The sequence below is a fragment of the Oryctolagus cuniculus genome, chromosome 13 (assembly GCF_051225735.1).
Source record: "Oryctolagus cuniculus isolate XC-2025 breed Fujian yellow rabbit chromosome 13, ASM5122573v1, whole genome shotgun sequence".
Lineage (NCBI taxonomy): Eukaryota > Metazoa > Chordata > Mammalia > Lagomorpha > Leporidae > Oryctolagus > Oryctolagus cuniculus.
The window spans coordinates 58180920-58204814 of record NC_142879.1 but is presented as its reverse complement, the minus strand read 5'-3'; the positions used below and the strand labels follow the sequence as shown (position 1 = coordinate 58204814).

At 39.3% G+C, this 23895-nt stretch overlaps 1 protein-coding gene across 7 annotated transcripts in view; it reads left to right on the top strand.

Annotated features, from left to right (window-relative positions):
* Nucleotides 1–23895, top strand: part of CHRM3 (cholinergic receptor muscarinic 3) — a 613968-nt gene that overhangs the window by 204868 nt on the left and 385205 nt on the right. For 6 of the 7 annotated variants that reach the window (XR_011381528.2, XR_016219718.1, XM_089312295.1 and 3 more), the window contains one exon: nucleotides 20689–20751. The exons of the other annotated variant lie outside the window; for it this stretch is intronic. The gene's annotated coding sequence lies outside the window, so the exon portion shown is untranslated. The remainder of the gene's footprint in view (nucleotides 1–20688; nucleotides 20752–23895) is intronic. 7 annotated transcript variants of the gene reach the window in all.

Sequence of the window (23895 nt, the reverse complement as noted above, 5' to 3'; positions counted from 1 at the left end):
CCAGTATCCCACTTGGGGTATTTTCACTTGGGGTGAAAAAGGATCCAATTCGTTGACCCATTGCTACTACATTCATGAGTATACACCAGCAGAAAACTGGAGTTTGCAACTGGAGCTAAGTATCAAACCAACATATGTTAACCAACCCATCAGTCAAGAGGCTAAATATTACATGCTTTTTGAAGTAAACCCATGTTTGTGTTTCTGTAACTGGCTTATTTTCACTCAATATATTGTCTTCAAGGTTCACTCATGTTGCAGTATGCGTCAGTCTCTTAATCATAACAGGGTAACATTTGTATAAAGTATGTTTCCTACTTTTTAAGGAATCATTTTTTAAGGAATTCCTTTTTTTCTAAGGAACACTAGCACAGAAAGACTGGAACACAGACAAGTTAACTTTTTGTATTAGATAAGGTAAGAATAAATACTAAAACAGTTATTTCAAGGATAGCTGAGTTTTTTTGAACAGGTCTGATCACTAACACCATTCGGTGACAGGCAAGACCAGAGAATGTGGTGGGCGTTCTGCTGCCTTGGACAAAGTAGGCACATGCTATTTACAGACTGGTAACCCGCCATGTTCTCACCTGGGAATAGTTCAGTCTTTCTATAGCCTTTGGAAGAAAATTAGCTGTAAAACAAAGTTAGCATCTGTAAAGTGGGAAAGTTGTGGGTTTTGCTGTGTTATTTTCAAGTGTTTATATTTTTGCTTTTGTGAAACTGGACCTAGAAACTGTGATCCTCTACTTTACCAGAAAAAATATCTTAAATGCCCCATGAAAACTAGCCTTATATGAAGACTTCATAAACAGATCACAGGGATTTAAAAGGTGTTGGTGGCCGGCGCCACGGCTCACTAGGCTAATCCTCCACCTTGCGGTGCCGGCACACCGGGTTCTAGTCCCAGTTGGGGTGCCGGATTCTGTCCCGGTTTCCCCTCTTCCAGGCCAGCTCTCTGCTGTGACCAGGAAGTGCAGTGGAGGATGGCCCAAGTACTTGGGCCCTGTACCCCATGGGAGACCAGGAGAAGCACTTGGCTCCTGCCATCGGATCAGCGCAGTGCACCGGCCGCGGCGGCCATTGGAGGGTGAACCAATGGCAAAGGAAGACCTTTCTCTCTGTCTCTCTCTCTCACTGTCCACTCTGCCTGTCAAAAAAAAAAAAAAAAAAAAAAAAAAAAAAAAAAAAAAGGTGTTGGTTGTTGGTGAGCTGAGCTGTGAATGCATGGGAGTTTATTATTCTATGGAAAATTTATAGTTATGTGAAATTTCACAACACAAAATAATTGGCTTACATGAAGTTTTGCATGGATAAATATTATATCTATGAATAATTTTCTATAGTTTAGTCATCTATCACTGGAGTTAGTTGATTATAGTCCAAATTCTATTTGATTTTCTTTGGTGTTACGAAGTTTAAGCCATGGAATAAAAGATGACAGGAGAACTGCAACGTACTTATATATATGTTAGTGAGAATGAAGAAGGTGGGCTTGGTCTTGTGACACAGAGGTTAAATCTGCTGTCTGTAAAGCCCACATCCCATATCAGAGTGCTGGTTCAAGACATGACTGATCTGCCTCCAATCTAACTTCCTGCTAGAATATCTGAGAAGGCAGCAGCTGGTAGCCCCTAGTACGTGGGCTCCTACCAACCATATCAGAGACCCAAACGGAGGTTCTGGCTCCTGGCTTCAGCCTAGCCCCGCCCTGGCTGTTGTGGCCACTAAAGGAGTGAGTCAGGGATGAAAAACTGCTTGATCACTCTGTCTTTTAAATAAATACATCTTTTTAAAAAAGACTCATAGAATTTACTATTGAAATACATTTTAAAAAATTTTTATTAATGTAAACAGAGCAGATTTCATATATTTCATAGGTACAGTTCTAAGATGGTAACCATAATTCCCTCCCTTCCTCTTTTCCTCCCTCATTCCTCCTTCCTCAGTCCCCCTCCTTCCTTTCTTTATTTTTTGGTCTTTTATTAATTCTTGCAAAACACATAATTTCAATCCAGGCTTAATGTACCACTAACCATAATATTCAACAAGTAAAAAGTAAAATGACCACATTAAAATTTTAAATTAAAACATTTTTTGTCGTCAATTTTCATATTTAAATGATTGCCTAAACATATTCATGTCTGTGTTTCTGTGTTCTGTAACTTAAAAGTGCAATTATACTTTAGATGTAGCATTAGGTTAGAAATTTAAAGAAACTACAAATTGATTAGAAAGCTATAAGCTCATCTGGGAAAACTGAAGCTGATTTTTTTATAATTAACAAAAGAAATCTGAAAAAATACAGTTTCATAAATAGAATTTTAGAGTATTGCCATTGTATTTGTTCTTTCCATTCATTTAATCTCCCCTACTCTTACGCTTGCACACTATATGAATTGTTGAACACTTTCTTACCTCTTGGATTGGGACAGAAATTACTAAGAAATGGAAAGATTCTTTCAGTCTCTGACAACCTATCTAACGAGATTCTTGCTTTTCTAGGATTTATGTCCACAACCAAGTGAATTTGCACTCATGCTCCCTACCATGTATACTCAGGTGGCAACTGCTCTCAAATGAAGGGATAGGTCCCGAATTCCCAGAGGCTGGTGTTATTGTCTGCAGATGGCAGATAATCTAGGAGGAATAGGTCTCAACAAAGATGTCGTCCAGTGCATTCCAACCTCTTACAACAGGAGTGCTGCAGGGATGGGGGAATATCTCCTGGAAGAGAGCCTAGTGGAGCTCATTTCTGAGTGATGGAGTCAGATTGCCCTGGATGGTGGTTTGGGAAGCAGGAGGGGCAGAGAATTCCCTGGTGGGGAAGGTATAGCAGGTATTAAGGCACAGGGATGTAAAAGAGGCTAAGAAATGTACTTTGACAATTTTAGAAATATTTTATAACAACTAAATAGACAACATTGGTTTATTTTAAAATCATTTAGCTACAAATGAATGAAGAATCAAATTCCTTTCATTGATTTTTTTTTTAAAAAAATATTTGAGATGCAAAAAGACAGAGAAAGAGTTGGCAGGGGAGTGGTGGTAGAGAACATGTGCACCCATTTGCTGGTTCACTCTCTATCTGCCTGCAGTGACACTGGGACCTGGAACTGAGTCCAGGCCTCCTTCATGGGTGGCAGGGAACCAATTATTTGAGTCATCACTTGCTGCCTACCAGGGTACACATTAACAGGAAGCTGGACTCAGGGGCAGAATTGGCACTTGAGGCCAGATACTCCAACATAGGATGCAGGCATCCCTAGTGGTATCTTAACCACTACACCTAATGTCCATTTCTGCGTGAGATTTTTTAACCATAGCATCATGGTTGATGCAGGTTATGGTCCAAGTATTCTGCCATGTGAGGCTTTGTATGCTTATTACATATGCTTATCTTATTGCTTTTGAAAAAGTTCCCTACATACTTTTGAAATGAAATTCTGCAGCTTTTAATAAATTAGAGTTTTTGAAAAGAGCTGTTCTGACAAAAAGCTTGTTTGCAGAGAATTTCCTCCTAGATATTTCCATCTATTTTGATTTTTTTGTATGTCGTAATATAAGCACCACGAATATTTTTACATACAAGGAGGTGCCATAGCTACACTTGCCAAAAATCACAAAACAATAAACCTTTATAAGTTTTGAGCTTTAGAACATTTTGTATCTTTGGGCACCGCCTTGCAGATGCAGTAGAATGGCAGTGATACCACAAGACCAGCAGCACACACACCAAGGGCGTTAATTAGGGTTAACATTTCAGAGTTCCATTACTGAATTTAGGGTAAATTTGGGCAATTTTCAGCAAGACAAAGGTTTTGGGCATAAAACTATTAGTCATAATATTTTCTCTGAAGAGAGTCTTAACAGTCTAACAAGCTACAAACAGATGGAATCTATAATGTGGCCTTGGGGTGGGGGTGCACCTCAAAAAGACTGTGGAAGTGAAATTAGAAAGTAAAGCTTATTTTGCTCCAAACATTTGAATGTATATGTGAGGTCTTCACAAAGTCCACAGAACATGCATATTATAAGAAACGCGTGCTTGGTTCTCAACATTTTTTCAGTCAAAAAAACCTTATCTTTTAATTCTATTTCCCACGAACTTTTTGAAGTACCCTCAGATATAGCATTTCAATCTGAAATCATTTTTTCTTTGTGTAAAATCCCATTTAAAATGTTCAGCTTTGCATGAATAGCAGGGTTCTGAAAAACACTATAAACTAAAACATGTAGTAGATTTCTTGAGGCATATTGATAATAAATGTCCAGTTTGAAGTTTTGATATATCTATGTCTTACACATTATACTTATTTAATGTGCATACTGTTATGCTGATTTTTACAACATGACTTTAGAAGGTATACTATTATGTGAACAGATAATCTGTTAAACACTGACTAAATCCAAGGTTTGCAGGTAATGTTTTTGTTTTTACATATAAGAGAAAACTTAATTGGGCCTTATCTCTGAACAATGGAATTATTGCATGATCCTAGTAAAACTGTGCACAAAGTTCTAGAACATGGTAAAATCAGACACATCGACTGAAAAACTATTACTGGGCTATACAAGTTTGTGATACTGATGTTGACAAAAAGCAAACAGAAAATTTTCTTATTTTTAATTATAATTATATAGGATTCTCATTTAAATAAATTTCTCTGTGTAGAATCATTGATACAGTGATAGCCTCAGGTCACAGGGCTGAAGAGTGAGGGTTACTTTAGAGGCTCTCTAATTTGGCTTTCTTCATCATCTCCTCGTGAACCTGGCCATCAGATTCCCAGAAGTAATCACGGATGGAAACACCATGTCTTATTTTTTTTAAATATTTAGTTATTTGAAGGTCGAAGTTATGCAGAGGAGGAGAGGCAGAGAAAGAGAGAGAGAGAGAGGTCTTCCATCTGCTAGTTCACTCCTCAGTTGGCCGCAATGGCCAGAGCTGCATCAATCCGAAGCCAGGAGCCTGGAGCTTCTTCCAGGTCTCCCATGTGGGTGCAGGGGCCCAAGAACTTGGGCCATCTTCTATTGCTTTCCCAGGCCATAGCAGAGAGCTGGATAGGAGATGGAGCAGCTGAGACTCAAACCTGTGCCCATAAGGGATGCTGGCACTGCAGATGAGGGCTTTACCCGTACGCCACAGCACCAGCTCCAAACCTATGCCTTATTTTCATCTCACTGTTTTTTACCATAACAAAAGAGCAAGCATAATTTCTGTGGCGCTAAGCATAGAAGGAAGACTCTTACTCTAGCTTTATAATTTTTGTTTTAATGAGTATGTCACAAGACACAATACCACGTATAATTAAGCACCCTTTGCTTAACTTTTATTCAGTATTTTTATTGATGCATAGCTTTAGTGTGCAGTTTTGTTTGTCAACTTTTGAGCTCTATAAACCAAAGATTTCAAGAGTTTCTGAGTGCTGCAGTTTCTTCATGATTGAACAGCTTTCTTTAAGTCAGAAAATATTTTTCTCTCCATTCTGTAAATTGCACGCTCTCTCCCTCAGACAGATAAGGGGAAAGCAATCAAATCCACAGAAAAACAGAAAGCAGCCTGCTCTTCATTTCCTGCCAAGCCCATTCTTTACTAAGCACTTGGGACAGGCTTGCACGGGGGATCTTTTTAGCGGTTGTAGAAGCAGTAGGTTGCTAGTTTGGTGCTTCTCCAGGATTTCTTTCCCTGTTCCTTGTCAGCACGGAACTAAAGAATGCTGCCCATCATCTCACAGGTGTTAGAGGCCTTTAACTCCCGGCTGCGCGTTTCCTCGTTATGTGACCTGGGATTGATTGTCTAGGCAGCAGTGCAGAGAATCTTCCTGCACTTCAGCCACAGAGCTGGACAGTCCAGGTGCAAACTCTGCCAACTGGCCATTGTGGGGAAGCTACTTAATTTCCCCCTTCTCAATTACAGAAATGACAACTATTCGTGAAATAGCTCCTCTCACCATAGAATTTTTCTAAGAATATCTTGAAGTAATTTATGAAAACTGCCTGGCATTAGTAAGCTCTGTAAACGTGTGTTGTTTTTCTTTGTTGTACATAAGCCCAAGATGAGTAGAATTCTGCCTAAATCTGTGTTACAGAATGGGCAGATGGGATTTGGGATGTCCTCTCAGCGTTTCCCATGACTCGCTCAGCTCTCCTCTGAGGATCTATAAAGGTATTGAAGAGGTGATGTGATAATTCATGAAGCCCAGGGACTTGCTAAGTCAAGTCGGTGCTGCACTCAGGGTGTGCACAAGAAGAGGCCAGTGGCCAGTGACTCCCAGGGCTATTTCTGCCTTGTCAAAGATCATCTTCACAGAGCACTTCATGACTTGGAGCCCAACAGGACTTTTCAGAGCAGTGCATTTCTGTATGTGTCTTAAAGAAAAAAAAAAAACAGTGCTTCATATTTATGCTTGTTTAAATATAGGGCTTGTAATTACGAAAAAAATGATGATTACATAACTTATACATTTAAAACATCTCCCGTTCTTTTTTTATAGCTGAATAAAACATCTCTCAATTTCAAATACCAAAACATAAAGCAGAATTCATAGCGCACATGAAATCTCTCTCTCTTTCTGTCTCTATCTCTGTCTCTGTCTCTATGCCTTTCTAAATAAATAAGCAAAATTTAGTCAAATGGTATTTTGATCAAATTTGATATTATGATAAAATGAAAATTCCTTTATTAGTTTAAATAACGTTTACTTTTTCTAGTGTCTAATAAAGAGGAAAAAATGTAAGTATACTTTAAATATACTTTATCTGGTTGCCTGTCTTAACATTTTTGGTAGCAATCATTTTTACCACAGTCGTATTTTTTTTCCTCCCGTGATTTTGGAGGGTAATCTAAAACCTTTCTTCTTCATTTTCTTCCTTCCTCATCCCTGTGTGAGAATCCATATCCAAAAACTGAAACTGTGATGTTTTTCCTGGGCCTCCCCCACTGCAGAGAATGTATCCATCATGTCTGCCTGGATCAGGCTCTCCCCACTGCTGTCTGGTTACCATTTCTCTATGGCCTAGTATGGGTCTGGCATCGAGCTTGTAGCTGGGGCAGATTCCCTAGAGAAAAAGGGACTTGGGCAGCCACACTTTGAAAGAGTGTGCTCATATGTACTGCTGCCATAATTCAGGCACATCCCATTAAATAGTAATAGTAGCTTTCAGTTACTGAGTGCTTTCTGTGTACCAGATGTTTGCTACTTCATTCATGCTATTTCTCTCAAGCTTTCAAACTTTGTGTGAGGTAGGCTGTTCTACAGAAACTAAGACTGCTTGAAATCTCTTTTTCCTTCTGTGAAGTTGCTCTTTTTTTCCAAAAAATTTTTAAATTTCAATCTTCAGTTTTTAACAGATTCAATGTGTTTTGTGGATACAGTTTCTAAAAACATTTTGATAGCCCTGGAAATCTTAGGATCAAAGTATACCTTTCTAGGGGAGTTGATGGGTACCTCCATGCTGTCAGCTCAAGTTAAAAGCTTGTTCCCTTGCCCTTCCTGTGGGCCCTGCCAAGTACTCGCTTCACTCAATGAGTATCAGGACTGCAGGGAACCTGCAGAGTGCTTCTGTCTAGAAAGACCAGGTGGTACCATTGGTTATTATACTACATTGATTGTTCAACCAAAAACACAAGCGATATACAACTGGAATGGATATTTTCAAGATACTAGTTTTCAGACTCACAGATTAACTGAGAGAGCCAGAATATCTTCAGTGAGAAGGAAGAGTGATAATACATGACTGATGCAAGTGTCTCTACCACCAGGGGACCTAACCCTCTTACAACTGATGGAACCCCTCTGTTCCCTGACCTGGGCCCACGATGAGGCAGTCCTTCACCTCTGCTTGCAGCCAGTGTTTCTTCCCTAAACCAGGATGCTTCCTCACCTACTGGTTTTGTCATGATGTATTGTACTCTGCACGACTTTTAAAAATGTTATGTAACTCACAATGTAGAGCCTTTTTCTGTTTCTGTTTCTTCTTCTCCAATAATCAAATTAATCTCTTAATGTACTTTTGCCTCTGTATATCTTCTTTAAAACAGAGATATCTTATTTCTCTGTCTCTACTTCTCTCTCTATAACTCTTTCAAATAAAATAAAGAAATAAATCTTTAAAAAAAAGGCATTTGGCATAGCAGGTTAAGCCACCAGCCGTGACTCCAGCATCCCATATGAGTGACAATTCAAGTCCTGGCTGCTCCACTTCCAATCCAGCTCTCTGCTAATGCACCTGGGAAGGCAGGGGAGGATGGCCCTGAACCCAGGTGGGATACCCAGAAGAAGCTCCTGGCTGCTGACTTCTGATTGGCCCATTTGCAGCCCTTTGGGGAATGAGCCAGAAGATGGAAGATCTCTTTCTGTCTCCCTTCCTCTCTGTAACTCTGCCTTTTAAATGAAATAAATCAATCTTTAAAAAAAAAAAAAAGAAGAAGATGAAAACTGTGTTGTTTAAAGCCAATGAATGCTCAATGTGAACAGTTTGGTCAATAAGTGAAAGCATCCTAAATGTGTAGACAAATAATCACTATTAACTTTGTTTTTTTTTTTTTTAAGATTTATTTTATTTATTTGAAAGAGTTACATAGAGAGGTAGAGACAGAGAGAGAGGTCTTCCATCTGCTGGCTCACTCCCCAGGTGGCCGCAACAGCCTGGAGCTGTGCCAATCTAAAAGCCAGGAGCCAGGAGCCAGGAACTTCTTCCGGGTCTCCCACAAGAGCACAGGGGACCAAAGCCTTGAGCCATCTTCTGCTGCTTTCCTAGGCCATAGCAGAGAACTGGATCATAAGAGGAGCAGCCGGGACTAGAACCAGCACACATGTGGGATGCCGGCGCTTCAGGCCAGGGCTTTAACCTGCTGTGCCACAGCACCGGCCCCCACTATTAACTTTAGATTAAAGCCACTATTTACATGTTGATCTCCAAATTGAGCAATATGAAATTATTGGTAATTGAGTGCTTTTGAGTTCAGTCAGAAAATTCATTTGGTGAAACCTAAATTTTGTGTACCTTTTAAGGTTATTCTGTGTATATATTATTGGGCTTATAAATTGCAGACATGCTATTCATGCAAATTTATATCTAGGTTGTTTGTTTTTACTCAACCTGACATAAAGAACATTTCATCATGCAAATTTTCTTTAAATATGTAATTTTTCTTAAGGTTGTCCTTTGTGCATTGTCTCCATAGATCCAGGCTGCCTTGGATTCAATAGGCTGTTATTCGCAATATATGTTAACTGCTTACTAATCAAAGATACTGGTTAAGCCAGCTGAAAATAGCTATACTAACTTGGGTCATTTGAGCATTTTCTGAAAAATATTTAAGAAGAAAAACTCCAGGGAATCTGATTAAATGTGTTGTTTACATCACCAGCAGTATTATATTTCCTGAGAACAGCTGTACAGTAGGAATTGCCAAAATTATAATTCATCATATCAAAATTGACCTTTCCAAATATTTAAGAGGTTAGGATTTTAGCTAAATAAGTTTCAAGAGCTCATTAAATTTTCAAGAGTCTATCTAAGAATGTCAGGGGTGCATATCAAAATGCAGTATTTGGAAATATATACTGCTAAATGACATTATGTATTTTAACAATCTAAATGGGTTGGTTTTTATTGTGCAGTACAGCATGCAGTGTTTCTTTTTTAGAAAGATGAATTTATTTTTCATGATGTTATAGAGTCTATGAGTATCGGGGAGATTCTTATCCAGATTTAATAGAAAATTTGTTTTTCAGCTAGGCTAGACTCCAAAGTCCTGAAGTAGAGAAGAATTCTGACTGGTTTGTGTAATGCAGCATTTACCCTAACTGCCCTAAGAAAATCTCACCTGGTGAAGTAAGACTGGGGAGAGCAGATGTCAGAATATATCTGCCTTTAGGAAATTCACAATGCACATCTGAGTAACCCCTTGTGATAATAGTAGCATAGTGTTTAACTCAGTATTTCCCAAGTTTCTCTGAGTCCTAAATCGATTTCTTGAATGTTTTGAAGCTCCTGGCCCATTGAATGGGATCCAGGAAAATGTTACACACTATCTTGTGATGGTGTGACCTTGCCTACTGTGTAAACACTGTCACACTGGTCACTTTCCAGTTAGAATCCAGACAGTTCTGATGGCACTCCACAATATCAGTCAGAGATAACTTTTATAAAGATGGTAAAGCCTACAATATGGCATTAAAGTATCTGTAGTTTTAAAAACAGCCCTAATTATATTCTGCACACTTCACATGGTGTAGAATTCTAATATTAATTTTCTCATGCACAGTTGGTGACACCCTGTAGCCAAGATGACCACTGTAATGTTCCACTTGAGTTTCCTTTTGCACCTGCACTGAATAGCTTCTGGCAGTACCTTGTATGTCCTCACACAATGGTTTCATGACAGTATTCCTGAGGACCCTGCCCCTCTTGTAGCTTATAGAAGCATTTATAAATCTCCTCTGCCTACAGTTAAGTGTCTTTTCTTCCTTTTATCAGTTATGTTCCGAAGGAGTGTGGCTTAGCTGCAGTGCACTCAAAGAGAGAAGTGTCTGCTTTTACCAGGCGTGACTTCCTGATGTCCTCTGGTCTTTGCTGTCTGTCTACCCAGGCCATGCTGTGGACTTGAAGGGTACATGTGGAGCACAAAACCATTACCTCCCATCTTGTGAAAGAAAGAAATGTGAATAGATGAGAAGGAGTAACTTAATTAAAAGAGAAGTGGTAAGCCACAGAGAAAACTACAAGCCCACACAGAGGGTATGTTTAGAGATAATGCTGAGAGAGACCAACAGAGCAATAGTCACATGAGGCCAGTCTGATATGAAGAAGAGAAGGCCTCATATTGCAGGAAATTTTCTTTAAGTCATTCATTTAGAATGCAGTATGCCTGCTTACCATCACACACACACATGGAAAACATGACTCAGGATAAAAATGTCACGTAATCCCATCATTAAGATACAGTCACGTTAATATTTATGTGTTATGTTGCCTCCTCTTTTTTACAGATAGTTATTTATCATCCCTTGGAAGTAAAATGATGTTTTTAACTTCAGACTGTGGGTGAGGAAACCACGGCGCTAGGTCTGGGCAGCCCTAACAGGGGGATCTCTGGCCAGCAGTGTAGTCGGAGTACAGAAGTAATAGGCATCCTCCAAGCAAACAGATCCTGGACAGAGAGGAGAAAATGGATGTATGTATTTTGAAGGTCTATATCTGCCTACTGAGTTTTAAATCACACCACTGTTGTTAATTCTTCATACTCAAATCAGTTCCTAGATATGGCTAATGAGAATGGCTGTTCAGTTATAAAGGAGAGATCTTGAGCTGCAGATTTGGGTGGTAGTCCTTTAAGTTTCTGTGGCTCCTGTCTGAAGCACTGTAAAGAATATATTTCATAAGAGCCTGCGTTCCAGGTACACTTGTTCTCCTTTAAATCAGTTTCTCCTTGAAACACGATGATTTGGTCAGGTTGCACAATACAGATTTGGCCAAAAATAAGATTGTAAGAAATATTCTGCCTTTCACATTCCGTTTATTTTCTGATGAGACGGATGGGGGGAGCAGGGGAGAGAAAGACTAAGAGGGAAGGATTGTAATTAGGAGACAGCTGAGTTGGGTATCCGAAAGGTTACCTGAAGAAAGGGGTGATTAACACTCCTGAGCATCTGCACTGAGCTGTCTCTAGCTCTAGAGTAACATTTTAAAGATAGTTTTAAGCCTAAATTAAGGAGCTTCAAGACTAGACCTTTTCCTTTCTTACAGATTTGTTTTGCGCTTTCACAGATTGCAGGAAACCATTGTGGGGGGTTAGTCATTTTTAAAATCGTGGCTTCATAGGAAAAATAGCAGCACTGACTTTCAGATCAGAATGTTTTTCTATGTAGAGCAACTTGCTAAATGGACCATTTAATAGTTTTCACTAAACACCACATAAGACTTGTAACATTCTTTCTCTGTAGAGTAGTTACTGTTGCTTTTTTCCCCAAAATACATTTTCCAAGGATGATTTCCCTCTTATGGCCATAACATCAGAACGTTGGTCAAAGGCTTTTTTCAGTTTGACCTTAGATGCCCCTAAGAACACCATTTTTCTCACGAAAAATCAGGTATATGTATCTGTGCCTATGTGTGTGTAGACGGGAAAAATACTCAATTACAGGTAAGAAAAGGGAAACAAAATCGTAAGAACATTTTTAAAAAGCAATCTATCAGTATCTATTAAAAGTGTAAATACTATGATCTGTTGTGGGGAGCAACCGACACTAGACTAAATTACTGGAACTGCTAAGACTAATTCTATGCATCTGCTCTCCCACAATATGGCGCTGAGAGACAGTAAACAACTTCTACACAGCTGCCTCACCAATTCGACTGATAAGCTGCAGGAGCTGATCCTGCTCCTGATTGGAGGAGAGCAGTGTGCTCGGCGTGTGGGCAGCAGAGTTGGGATTGGTGGAAGAGGACTATAAAGGAGGAGAGAGACCGCATGCACCGGGAACATCTGAGGAACATCTGAACAACCCCTGAGAGAGCTGGCCTGCGGTGTGCCGCTCCTCTGTGGAAGCGGGGAAAGCGGCGGGGGTGCTGCCCCTCCACGGAGGTCGGGGGAGGGGCGGCAGCTAACCTGGGACGGCGTCATTCCTCCGCGAGTGAGGGAATGGCAGCTAACCCAGGAAGGGCCAGGCAAAAAGAACAGCACAGGGTCTGGTGTCGTTCCTCTGCGAGTGGGGGAGCGACAATCTGTAAGTCATATTTTCACAATATATAACTAAATAAGTGTACATATATACAAACATTATTACTGCTGTATTGTTTACATTGAAAAACAGAGGAAACAAGCTCAATCCTATGAATAGCAAAGGATTGAAATAATTATGGAATCTGCATCCTGCAGTGGATTCATTATCTCTTACAGAGCTTGAATTAGAGTCCTGTGGATTGATGAGAAGTATGTGCTGTGTTGTTCAGTGAGAGGGGATATGCCTCAAAATATGACTAGTATGATAACATTCAAGAAAGTGAGTCTGTGTGCATGACAAGAAAGAAACTATGAAAGGACTAACATCAAGCAGTTAACATTTCAAGAGGATTGAATTTAGAAGTTGAAAGTGGGGAAAACATATATCATGTTTTTCCCTCAATACAAATAAGTATTGTTTAGTTCATTAAATGAGCTTGCTTGCCTTTTGTAACTGAAAAAATAAAAAAAAAGAGAAGCATTTTATTATGTATTAAATACTTTAATAGCCATTTTCCAAATCTTGTTTCTAAGTTGTTAGGTTGCTTGAAACTCAGATTGACAGAGGTTGAGGCCCAAGAGTGAAAGGCCAGTGGTAGGACCAGAGTGAACAATTGATTCTTCTGCATCACCTCAGTACTCTGTGTCCACAGGTTCCTTGACTTATAAGTAAGTTAGAGTGTTAAGCTTACCCACAAAAGCATATTTCAGGATTCAATAGTTCTATATCCAGTGGGGATGTGAAAGTAGATAATAAGAGTATAAGTGGTAAAGTTGTATAAACTCATGGATTCTGTTTCTTCCTACCTCATTTATATGCTTAGTACAATGTACTACCTAACTTCTGATTACCTTTTCAACTATCTGATGAATCTGATATAATAAATGACTCCTACACACTGACACGCAGATATATGCCTCTTATTCTGTACTTTGCTATGAATTATTTAATAATTAATTATGGCATGAAAGGAACTAACATGTCATAATTTTTGTTTGGTTTTCTACGAAAGGCAGAGAGAGAGGCACAAATAGAGATCTCCCACCTTCTAGTTCACACCCCCACATATCTACAGTAGCTGGGCTTCAGCCAGGCCAAAGCCGGAAGCAGGAACTCAGTCTGGGTCTCCCAATGGGTGGCCTGAACCCAAGTATGTGAACCATCACCTACCACCTCCCAAGGTGCACATTATCTAGAGACTGGAATCGAAAGCAGAGCCAGGTCTTGAACCTAGAAACTCCAGTCTAGAATATGTGAATTCCAAGTGGTGGTTCAACTGCTGTATCTAATACCTGCCTTGTTTGTTTGTATCTTTAGGTACTAAAACATATTAGTTAACAAGGTAGATGTAAATTTCATTTTGCCATCATTCATATTCTACTTACAGTTCAGATCTCACTTTAAATCCACCATTATAAACAAAGGACAAAATTGGAAATGATTAAGACTTAGGCTAGGTGATTCTTAAATACTTTTAAGCTTAATCATTCTATGAGTTTATGATTTTAAAGAAAAACAAAAGCAAAAATTACATGTAAAGCTAATCTCTGGCAGCTGTTTGTACATGTTAAAACTACTATTTTGGGTGAAAATAAAGATAAGAAACAACAGAATGCTAAAGTTGTGTACATTTTACTATATGCTGTTTTTCCTTTCTTGGTCTTCATTGTATCTTTTAGTAAAAGTCATAAATGGAAGTGACATTGGCTTGGCTACTTACTCGAGCCAGCAGGTGTAATCTGTGAAGTTTGGTTTTATTGGGTCAGGAATTATTTCATTGAATTGTTAAAATATCTTTATATTTAGCATATTCTGTGAACTATGCAAGGCTGTATTTCTAAAAAGTGATATTTAGAATAGTATCTTTTAATTTTTTTTTCTTTTTCAGAAGAGCTTAATTCTAGAAGAACTGCTCAAAGCTCTGTTAGATGCTTAGAAACATCAGTCAGTTTGTTTTATTTTTCAGTGCCAGTGGAAGTACTAGTTGTTACATATGTTTTGATTTTCCCTGATTAAAAAATGTAGAAAACACAAAAAACACAAATACATACAGAAAGAGCCAATCAACAAGGATAAATGTTGATGAATTTCCTTTCAGTCATTTGTCTATATACACAGAATGAGAGGTAAAATCATGGGTCTAGAGAATACTCTTCACACCATGTTGTGTATTTAGTTGAAGTTTTCAAAATCCTGTTAACCTCCAGCTTTTATCTCAAGAGGACGAGATTAGGGCTGATGCAGTTGGACTCACTGACAATCACCCTTTTCCATGAGCAGGGTAAAGTTTTCTTCTCTCATCACTGCTGTCTGCCAAAATTGAAAAGAGAGCAGTGTTTTCCTTTTCATGTAGTAATCTGTTGACATTGTCTTGAATGTCTAGAACATTGAGGGTAAAAGGATGGTTTAAAAATCTTAGTATTTGCTCCTGTAAGATTTGAAAGCCATCAGCCTGCAGAACCAGCTGTGCCCAGGCCCTGTGCAGTAAGTGAGATGTGTCCTCTACAACTGGTAACTTCTGAGAAGTGTGCAACCTCCAGGGCAGAAGGGGTAGACCTTGGTCAGACGGTCACAGCTGCCATTTTTGGGAGTTCAACTTCCTGGAAATGTGGTCTGTTTTCCTCATTCTCATATGATGCATAGTCTTCCACCCTCACTCTCTACTCCAAACACAGACATGTACCATCCCTCCTGCAAACACAGGGCTCCAATAACAGCTTAACCATTAACAGTGAACTCACCCTGATACACTACCCCTTGTCCATGTTTCTAGCCTCTGGCCCAGATCTTTAGCTTATATGAACTGCTACCACCCTTACAACTGTTAGGCCTGGTTATAAGACTTCTTAAGCTGTGTTCCCTGTCACCCAGACTGCCCCACCAGACATCTCCTTAGACACTGTAATTGTGCTGCTGATTGACAGCAAAAGCCCCAACAGGGTGCATTTTGTCAATCCCAGAGTACTACTCCCGTTTACTTTTTCCTTCCATCCGACTCAGTGATGAACTTTCAGGAATACCCAGAGAGAACCTGTCTACCTTAGGACACTCGATGTCTACTAAGAACATCTGCTGTACTGCACTGACCGAGGCCCACTGAATGTCAGAGCAGATGAAATATCTCAAAAATGCAGTGACTGCTAGACCAGTTGAAGCACCACCCTTTAGAAAATGGCGTTGTCTTAATGTTCTGAGTTGAATGAAGCAAAATGAGAAGGAATAAATAAAGAGGCAGAGTAGCAAATGAAGAAGGGTGAAGCAGCAGAAAGTGTTATCTCAATGATCCCTGCAGAATTTTCATGCTCAGTGCACCAGGCTTCTGTTTCATCGTAGTACCCCACCTCACAGGGCTATGATGATTCCATGATCGGGGGACCTAAAGAATAACGCCTGAAATACACTGAGCATTTAGTTAGTCGTCGGTGTCACAACTATTTTTTATGTGGGATTTGGAATAAGAAGGATCCAAGCTTAAGTACTAGCTCTAGCTATTACTTAGTAGACAACTTTGGGGGTAGTCCCTTGACCTGTAGGCCTTGTTTGCACATTGGAAGTTATGAACAAAAACAGCCTGGCCTAGAAAACAAAACTTACTCTCTCAATTTCTTTCTTTGCTATTATTTTTATTTCTCTTAATTTAGCAAGGAATGAATGAATTTGAAAGAACCATCTCATGTTGATAATTAGTTCCATTTTTCCCTCTCTTGATGGGATATCTAAAATTAAGATGAGAGGCTCTGATGGAAACAAATCAGAGTATGACATGAAATCTCAATGGGTGCAGATATGAGTGAGTGCTGTGTTTAAATAAGATCTTAATGCAAACCAGACTCAACATAATCTATATAGTTCAGGAACCATGTAATCCTGTTCCAATAAGCCAGGCTGTCAGACTCAATTTTGTCAAATCATATGTTACCTTAGACCTCAGATAAGGCAACTTAACAAATTAAATGTATACTATGAAATTAAATAGGGAATTTTATAAGTTATCTTTAAGAGTCTGGGATCAAATTTCAGTTGAATATAAGAAGTTAAATTAATTAAGCTTAGTTATTTCAAGACTGAGTTTAATGCTATCTAAATTAGATAGCTATGGATTTATTTTTCAGCCACTTAGATTGCAAAACATCAGCTAAAATATTTTGTATCTCACTTCCCATGATGGATCGTTCTCTCCCTTTTTGATTCTATCATTTAGTATTAGCAGACACTAGTCTTGTTTGTGTGATCCCTTTGACTCTTAGACCTATCAGTGTGATCAATTGTGAACTGAAATTGATCACTTGGACTAGTGAGATGGCATTGGTACATGCCACCTTGATGGGATTGTATCTTTCTAGAGATAACAGGAATATGCATACCCAGAATAATTATACCGTAAGCAAATGTGATTTGGGGGGAAAGCTTTAAGGAAATGGGGCTTTTCAAATTCTCATACTAAGAGTCTAAAGCTGCTACCTCTTCTAGTTCTCTACTCAGAGTCAATACTCCATAAATATATACGTTCTGACAGAAATGAAATTACTACTTTAAAGAGGTTAAAGAAATATCCTTTCTGGGGACCAGCACTGTGGCATAGCAGGTAGGGCAACTGCCTGCTGTGCCAGAATCCCATGTGGACACCGGTTCAGGTCCTGGCTGCTCTGCTTCCGATTCAGCTCTCTTTGGCCTGGAAAAACAGTGGAGGATGGCCCAAGTCCTTGCACCTGTTTGGGAGACCAGGCAGAAGCTCCTGGCTCCTGGCTCCTGGCTTCAGATGGGCATCGCTCCCAGCCATTGCAGCCAGTTGGGAAATGAGCCAGTGGATGGAAGACCTCTCCTCTCTCTGTGTAACTCTGACTTTCAAATAAATAAATGAATATTTTTTTAATTTCTTTTCTTGTATACATCCTAAACCAAAGTAATACTTTCTAGGCCTATTGGGAAAAGCCTTTGCTGTGACTTTTTGTAATTATTACTCTGTCTCTAGCTTTGTTTGCCTCTGTTTCACCAACTGCATAATTATGACAGCAGTCTTTGGAATCACCAATCATATTTTGATTATGTAACCTTTTGAACCTTGTTTGTTGGGGATTGGAGGAGCCTGTCATTTGTATTTGGAGATTAGAAGCTCAACCCTAAATGGATGTCATGTGCAATTAATTTTCAGTGGAGTGAAAGAGAAGCTAGGATGAAAGCCAGTTCCTTTGCTTGTTCTCAAAACGAATGCTTTTCTGACTCTGATACTAGAGAAACTTCATCAGAAGAACTTTAGTATGTTCAACCTCGTTTATTGTTTTCCAGTTCATTTAGTGGACATGATATTTATATTAGCAGGTACTTTAATGATTGAGTAGTGTTTATACTAACACTTATAGTGCTACTTAGTTTTGTATTATTGAATGATACAAGTTTACTTATTTTACATTATCTCAATATAAACATGTAAACATGTTGAATTCCTGGTTATAAATTAGGCAAATATGCTTGAGAAATTCATTAATTTTAGTGATGAAATCCATATAGTAAATACTTATTGATCAGCCACTTTTTGCAAGTCAGTAGGTTGCTGAGAGAGGATTCATATGTGCTTAAGTGGAATTGAGTATCTATTGTCCTTAGACTCATTAGATGCTATTAGAGTATTAACCACTAAAGAGGAATTCTGTGCTCATCAAAAGACCCTAATGGCAATAACCATCTATTAAATAGTGATGAGAGTGAGAAATGACTACATCCTCCCTCAGAAGTGTTGTTTGATGACTGACCCAAAAGTTCCTGTAGTATACCTGAGAGTGGTGATGTGGCTGAGTTTGCTGTTCAAGTTCCGGATGTACAGATAGTATTCCTGAGAGAGCGCTAGTATCCGAATGGGCCAAGCCAATTAGTGAAGTCATCCAACTGGAGTCGAGTGCTGACCTGTGGTCACCCCCTCAACCTTAGTCTCCCAGTGTAAAATGTTAATGGTTCTCCTGGCATAATCAGCTCCAGCCCTTCCTTTGTGAGACACATATCTCTAACTGAGACTCTTGGAGACAAAGCATCTAGATGGCTTTACTTAGGTCAGATACACACCTTTGCCTAAAGTAGAAGAGAATCTCTTCATTGATGCTTCCAATACTGCAAACAATTTTAGAGGAAGAGGACCTAATGGAAGGAAAATACGGGATGTTGGGGCAGCAGAGGGCAGATGCTGTCTAGATTAGTCCTGCTCAAGGATGAGGATGCAGGAAGAATGAACAATGAATTTTCTTTTTTTTCCTAATACTTTGAAAATTAAAACTTTAAAAAAACATGAGGACAGGCATTTGACTTAGTGGTTAAGACATTGGGTGTGAGTCCCACATCCCATGTCAGAATGCTTGGGTTTGATGCAGGGTTCTGCTCCAGGTTCATGCTTCTAGTTAATGTGTACTCTGGGAGGCAGAAGTAGATGGGTATCTACCACACACTTGGGCAACCTGGACTGAATTCCCAGTTGCTGGCTCTGGTCCTGGGCCCAGCCCCAACCATTGCAGGCATCTGGGGAGTGAATGTGACAATATATGGAGTATATGCCTCTTGTTCTTTATCTGTCCCTCCCTTCCTGTGTCTCCCTCTCCCTCTCTCTGTTTCAAATATAAATAACATTTTTATAAAGGGTGTGCAAAATACAAATGTGTATTTCAGTTATTCATTACTCTTTGCAGTTGCTATACAACTCTCAATGTTCGCTCTCCATCTCTGCACTTAGCACAATTGTGAAGGCTGTGCTAAGCCCCCTCTCCCTTGCTGGGAAAATCCCACTGCCTGCAGCTCTGCATTCCCTTCATTCTCACAGCATCGCCTCTTCTCATCCTCTCCTCAAAGGCTTGACCTTCACCACTCTGGGGAAACTGGAAGAAAAACCCAGTGAGTTCTTCCAGCAGGTCTCATGCTGAAGCTTTTCCTTGGTACTTACCACTTCATGACATGTCCTTAGTGACATCGTCACAAAGACACAGTCGCCTTTCTCTCCTCCCATGGAACAAAGCAGCTCTTGTTCTGTCTCTGATTAGCCTTCTACAAGAAATGCTTTTCTAAGGTTGTAACCCAGATAATGGTCACTGTACAATTCAAAAACGTGACGGGCAGTGTCTGGATTAGAGTTAGGGAATTTTCCTGAAGATTTCATTCTAACCACTGGCTAAAAAGGAACTGGTTTTGAGATCATTGCATGTCTGTGTTTTAGATGATGTCTGCGAGAAGAGAATAAACTGGATTTTTCTAAGGGATTATTCCTATGACCTCCCTTTGACAGCATGGAATAGTAATCAAATTGCTGAAAATAGAAGGTGCCTGTCACTTATGTCTAAAATTAAGGGATGGGGGCTGGAATTGTGGTGTAGTGGGTAAAGCCACCACCTGCGATGCCAGCATCCCATATAGGCAACAGTTAGTGTCCTGCTTGCTCCACAGCTTCCTGCTAATGCCTTGGGAAAAGCAGCAGAAAATGACCCAAGAGCCTGGGGCTCTGCCACCCACGTAGGAGACCCATAATAAGCTCCTGGCCTCTGTCTTTGGCTTGGCCTAGCCGTGGCTATTGTGGCCTCTGGGGAGTGAAGCAGCAGATCGAAGTTATCTGTCTCTCCCTCCCTCTTTCTACATAACTCTGAATTTCAAACAAATAAATCTTAGAGTATAAATTAAGGGATGGCCAACTTCTCTGAGTCCTCTTCCTTTCAACCCTGTGTTCTTTCCTTGCAGCCTGAACTTAGAGAGGTGGGATGAGTGGAACTATAGAGTGATGAAGTCAGAAGACACATTTCTTTGGCCAGTGACAAGTATCATTTCTCTGAATCTTTCTGTCCTCATTGGTTGTAGGAGGCGATTGAGCACCATGATGTTTGTAGATTTCTTTTTTACATTTCCTCAAATCCTTTTGTGTAATAGTGGCTTTCCCTTTTCTATGTTCGTGGTTATTTTTTAACCCTAACTTCTTGTTCTCTTCTAGCACCTGTGTTCTGATTAGTGGCCAGATGAATAACATTCAGAACTTCCACTAAGGTACAGTAAGGTAAGATCCTTTGTCTGGTTGACCTCTTTGCTTGAAGAAAGGGACTGATTGCTTAATCTATGAGAACAGTTGAATAAGGAAGAACAATTTGTAAGTTGGTGCTTTTCAACATGATTTACAGTTATTTCTGTGTGCAATATTAATGTAAATCTCTATCTGTCCTCATATTTCTGTGTCCTAATAAAGATAACACTCTAGTCATTTGTTTACTGAACTCAAAAATAGGATGAATGTCTGTACATTAAGATTTGGAATAAGTTAACTTGTTTTGAATTCTCCTTAACATCTTAACAGTAGTAATATGAAGAGTTTTTAGAATTGTGCAAAATGTTTGAATTATTATAGCAATACATTGGCCCTTACAACTTGTCTAATTCTTGCAAGCTTAAGAATTACCCCTTGGTTTATAGTGCCTGTATTCAGGATGATATACAAAATCTGATTATGAATGTAAAGAAACAGCAACATTAGAATAAAACTAATTGCTTTTAAATGGCATCATTAATAATACTTTCTTTACTAAACAAACACCAATAATATTCTACCCAAAGGTAATATTCTTACCTCCTAACAAAATCCATAGTACTGTGAAAGACAGCAAAATGCCGGATTTTAAAAGTCTTCGTCTTTGCAGACTCCTTTGCTATGGATACGTGGCCCAATTCCATCCCGACCATTTTGAATGATGGGCCTGGGAGAGAGCATCTCTTCCTCAATTAAAGGGGAAGACTTTCAAGAGAGAATCCTCTTGGAATGTTTCCTGTTGTTCCCATCCCATCATTCTTCCTGGGAAGCACAGTCCCCCTCTTGTCACAAGGGAAAAAGCCACAGCCAGAGATAATGGGGCAGGAAAGTAAAATGAGCTCAAGTCCTAACAAATGCACTATCAAATTTCTTCTGGCACTGGTTGAATATATTGAGACGTCTTCTGACACTTACAGCCAGATGTGGACTTGCATAATTCAGTAGCAGTTCTACTTGGAAATTGTGCCAGACATGTTTCTATGCGTGATTGACTCTTCACTGTAGTGCTGTTTTTAGGCCCATTTTATATATGAGAAAGCCAAGGCTCTGAAAGAACTTTGTTCTTTAGTAGAAAGACACCTGCTAGGTATATTTGCTGTACCTTGGTGTCACAGTGCTAGTCCTGACATATGGGGTCAGGGGCTTGTTCTGTTGCTGATGGTATTTTATAGGTAGTCAGTACACATTGTCAGTCATGAATGCTTTGCATACTGTTTAATAACACAGACTATCCCATAGATTATCTATTTATAAAACTAAGAGACCTGTGGATATTTCTCTATGGGGAAAAATGAGAACAGGGAAATGTTTGCTTTGGGAAAATCGGAATGAGTTTGAATTTCATAGGAAAGCAAGTGAAGGAAAATATAATTCTCAGCATATTGTTTTATATTCTGTTTTGAAATTAAAGTTTAGAACTAATGGTCTAAGCACAGCCACCAAAATCAGTATTTCACTTACAATTCTTTATTAGCTATCTTCTAACACTCTCCATTACTTCATGCATATTTGACAATAAAATATAATAAAATAATAATTCAGGTGAAGATAAGTAATATAATGAAATTCCTTTCCAAAGAAAGTCATGCGGGATCTTGAGTAGCGCACTGAGCTGACTCAGAAGGAGGAGCTGGATAATGGAAAAATTCCTGGGCTGGAAAATAAGAGACTGGAAATGCAGGTGATAGCTGAGCTTTTTTGTGCCATTAAAAAAAAAAAAAGCCATTTCACCTCTCTGAACCTTGGCTCTTTATTTGTAAATTGAGAGTGCAAGCTCTCCTGATAGGCTGTGAGAGCAAAATAATAGCTTGCCGCCATGAGTGGGTCCCCTTTGCTAATGCAGGGAAATGCTCTGGTATCTACTGAAGCCGATTTTTTTAATCATGCCTGTCGCCCTAAGAGTTACCAGTTGTTTTCATTTTCTTCACCTTCTTCTGAAGACAGCCTCAATCTCCTGTCTCTTTTGTTACAATCTCACTCCAAGTTATCTTCCTGTCTTGCCTAACCAAGGGCATTAGCTTCCTGGTGCTCACCTGGCTTCCAACTTTGCCACATCAGAATAGTTAGATGCATATCCATCATCCAGTTTGGCAGACATTGATCAGATCTTGTTATTCTCCCATTTTCAGCTTTCTCAAAACTCTCCAACTTTTTTTTCTTCTTTTATGGGAAAAACTCATGTATATTACCAATGACTTACGAATCTGAAGTGATGTGATTTCTCCTTGTACATTTTCTCCCTGGGTTCCTGGACTCCAGTTTATTTATCTTTTTCTGTTTCCTGAGAGCTTCTGTTTGTTCTTCCCATTGGGTACGCCTGGCTTACCTGGCTCTGTCCCCAGCCCTTGCTTCTACCTTGCCTTTTCAGTTCTTAGCTTCTGTGATCTACTCTTACAGATCTGTCCTAGGTAGCCAGGTTTAATTTCCTTTAAAAGTTGGAGACTTTATATTTTAATGTGCATTAAAATAACCTCTTATAGACCATGTGTGTGTGTGTACAACAAGGAGAGACAAGACATGAAGCATTCTATCACACTTGTTTATAATATATAATTTCTCTTTCACATAATATGATCTAATTTCCATTAGGGAAGGGACTTGTCTGTTTTTTATCACTGTCAAAACCACAATGCCCTGCCCTGCAAAGGGCATAGTAAATATATATTTCATGAATAAATGAAGCATCATATAATGGCGTGGGTTTAGTGTCCCCAAAGAAATTAAGCTGTGCTTTGTAGATGTCCCTGGTGTGTGTATTGCTTAGATGAGAAGAAAACAGAAGAACAAAGCAAAAGTTGAAAGGAAGAATGGGACAGAGGAACACAGAGTACAGATAGCAGATAGCAACAAATAGTTGAGAATAATCTCTTCAGGATTTCTTTCAGTGTTGTTTCTGATCTGTAATGATAGAAGACAGGGCTCATTACTTTCAATCTTACATAGCTTTATAAACTAAGCCTAATATTTTTCACAGGCCGAGGAAAAAATGAAATAGTAAATTCATGAGCTCTAAGAACAAAATGTGGTCTTTTTGCTAACAGTCATGAAAATATTCCCTTGATGCCAGAATTTAGTCCCTGTTAGGAGCAGACATACGCGGTACAACGAGTGTGCCTGAAA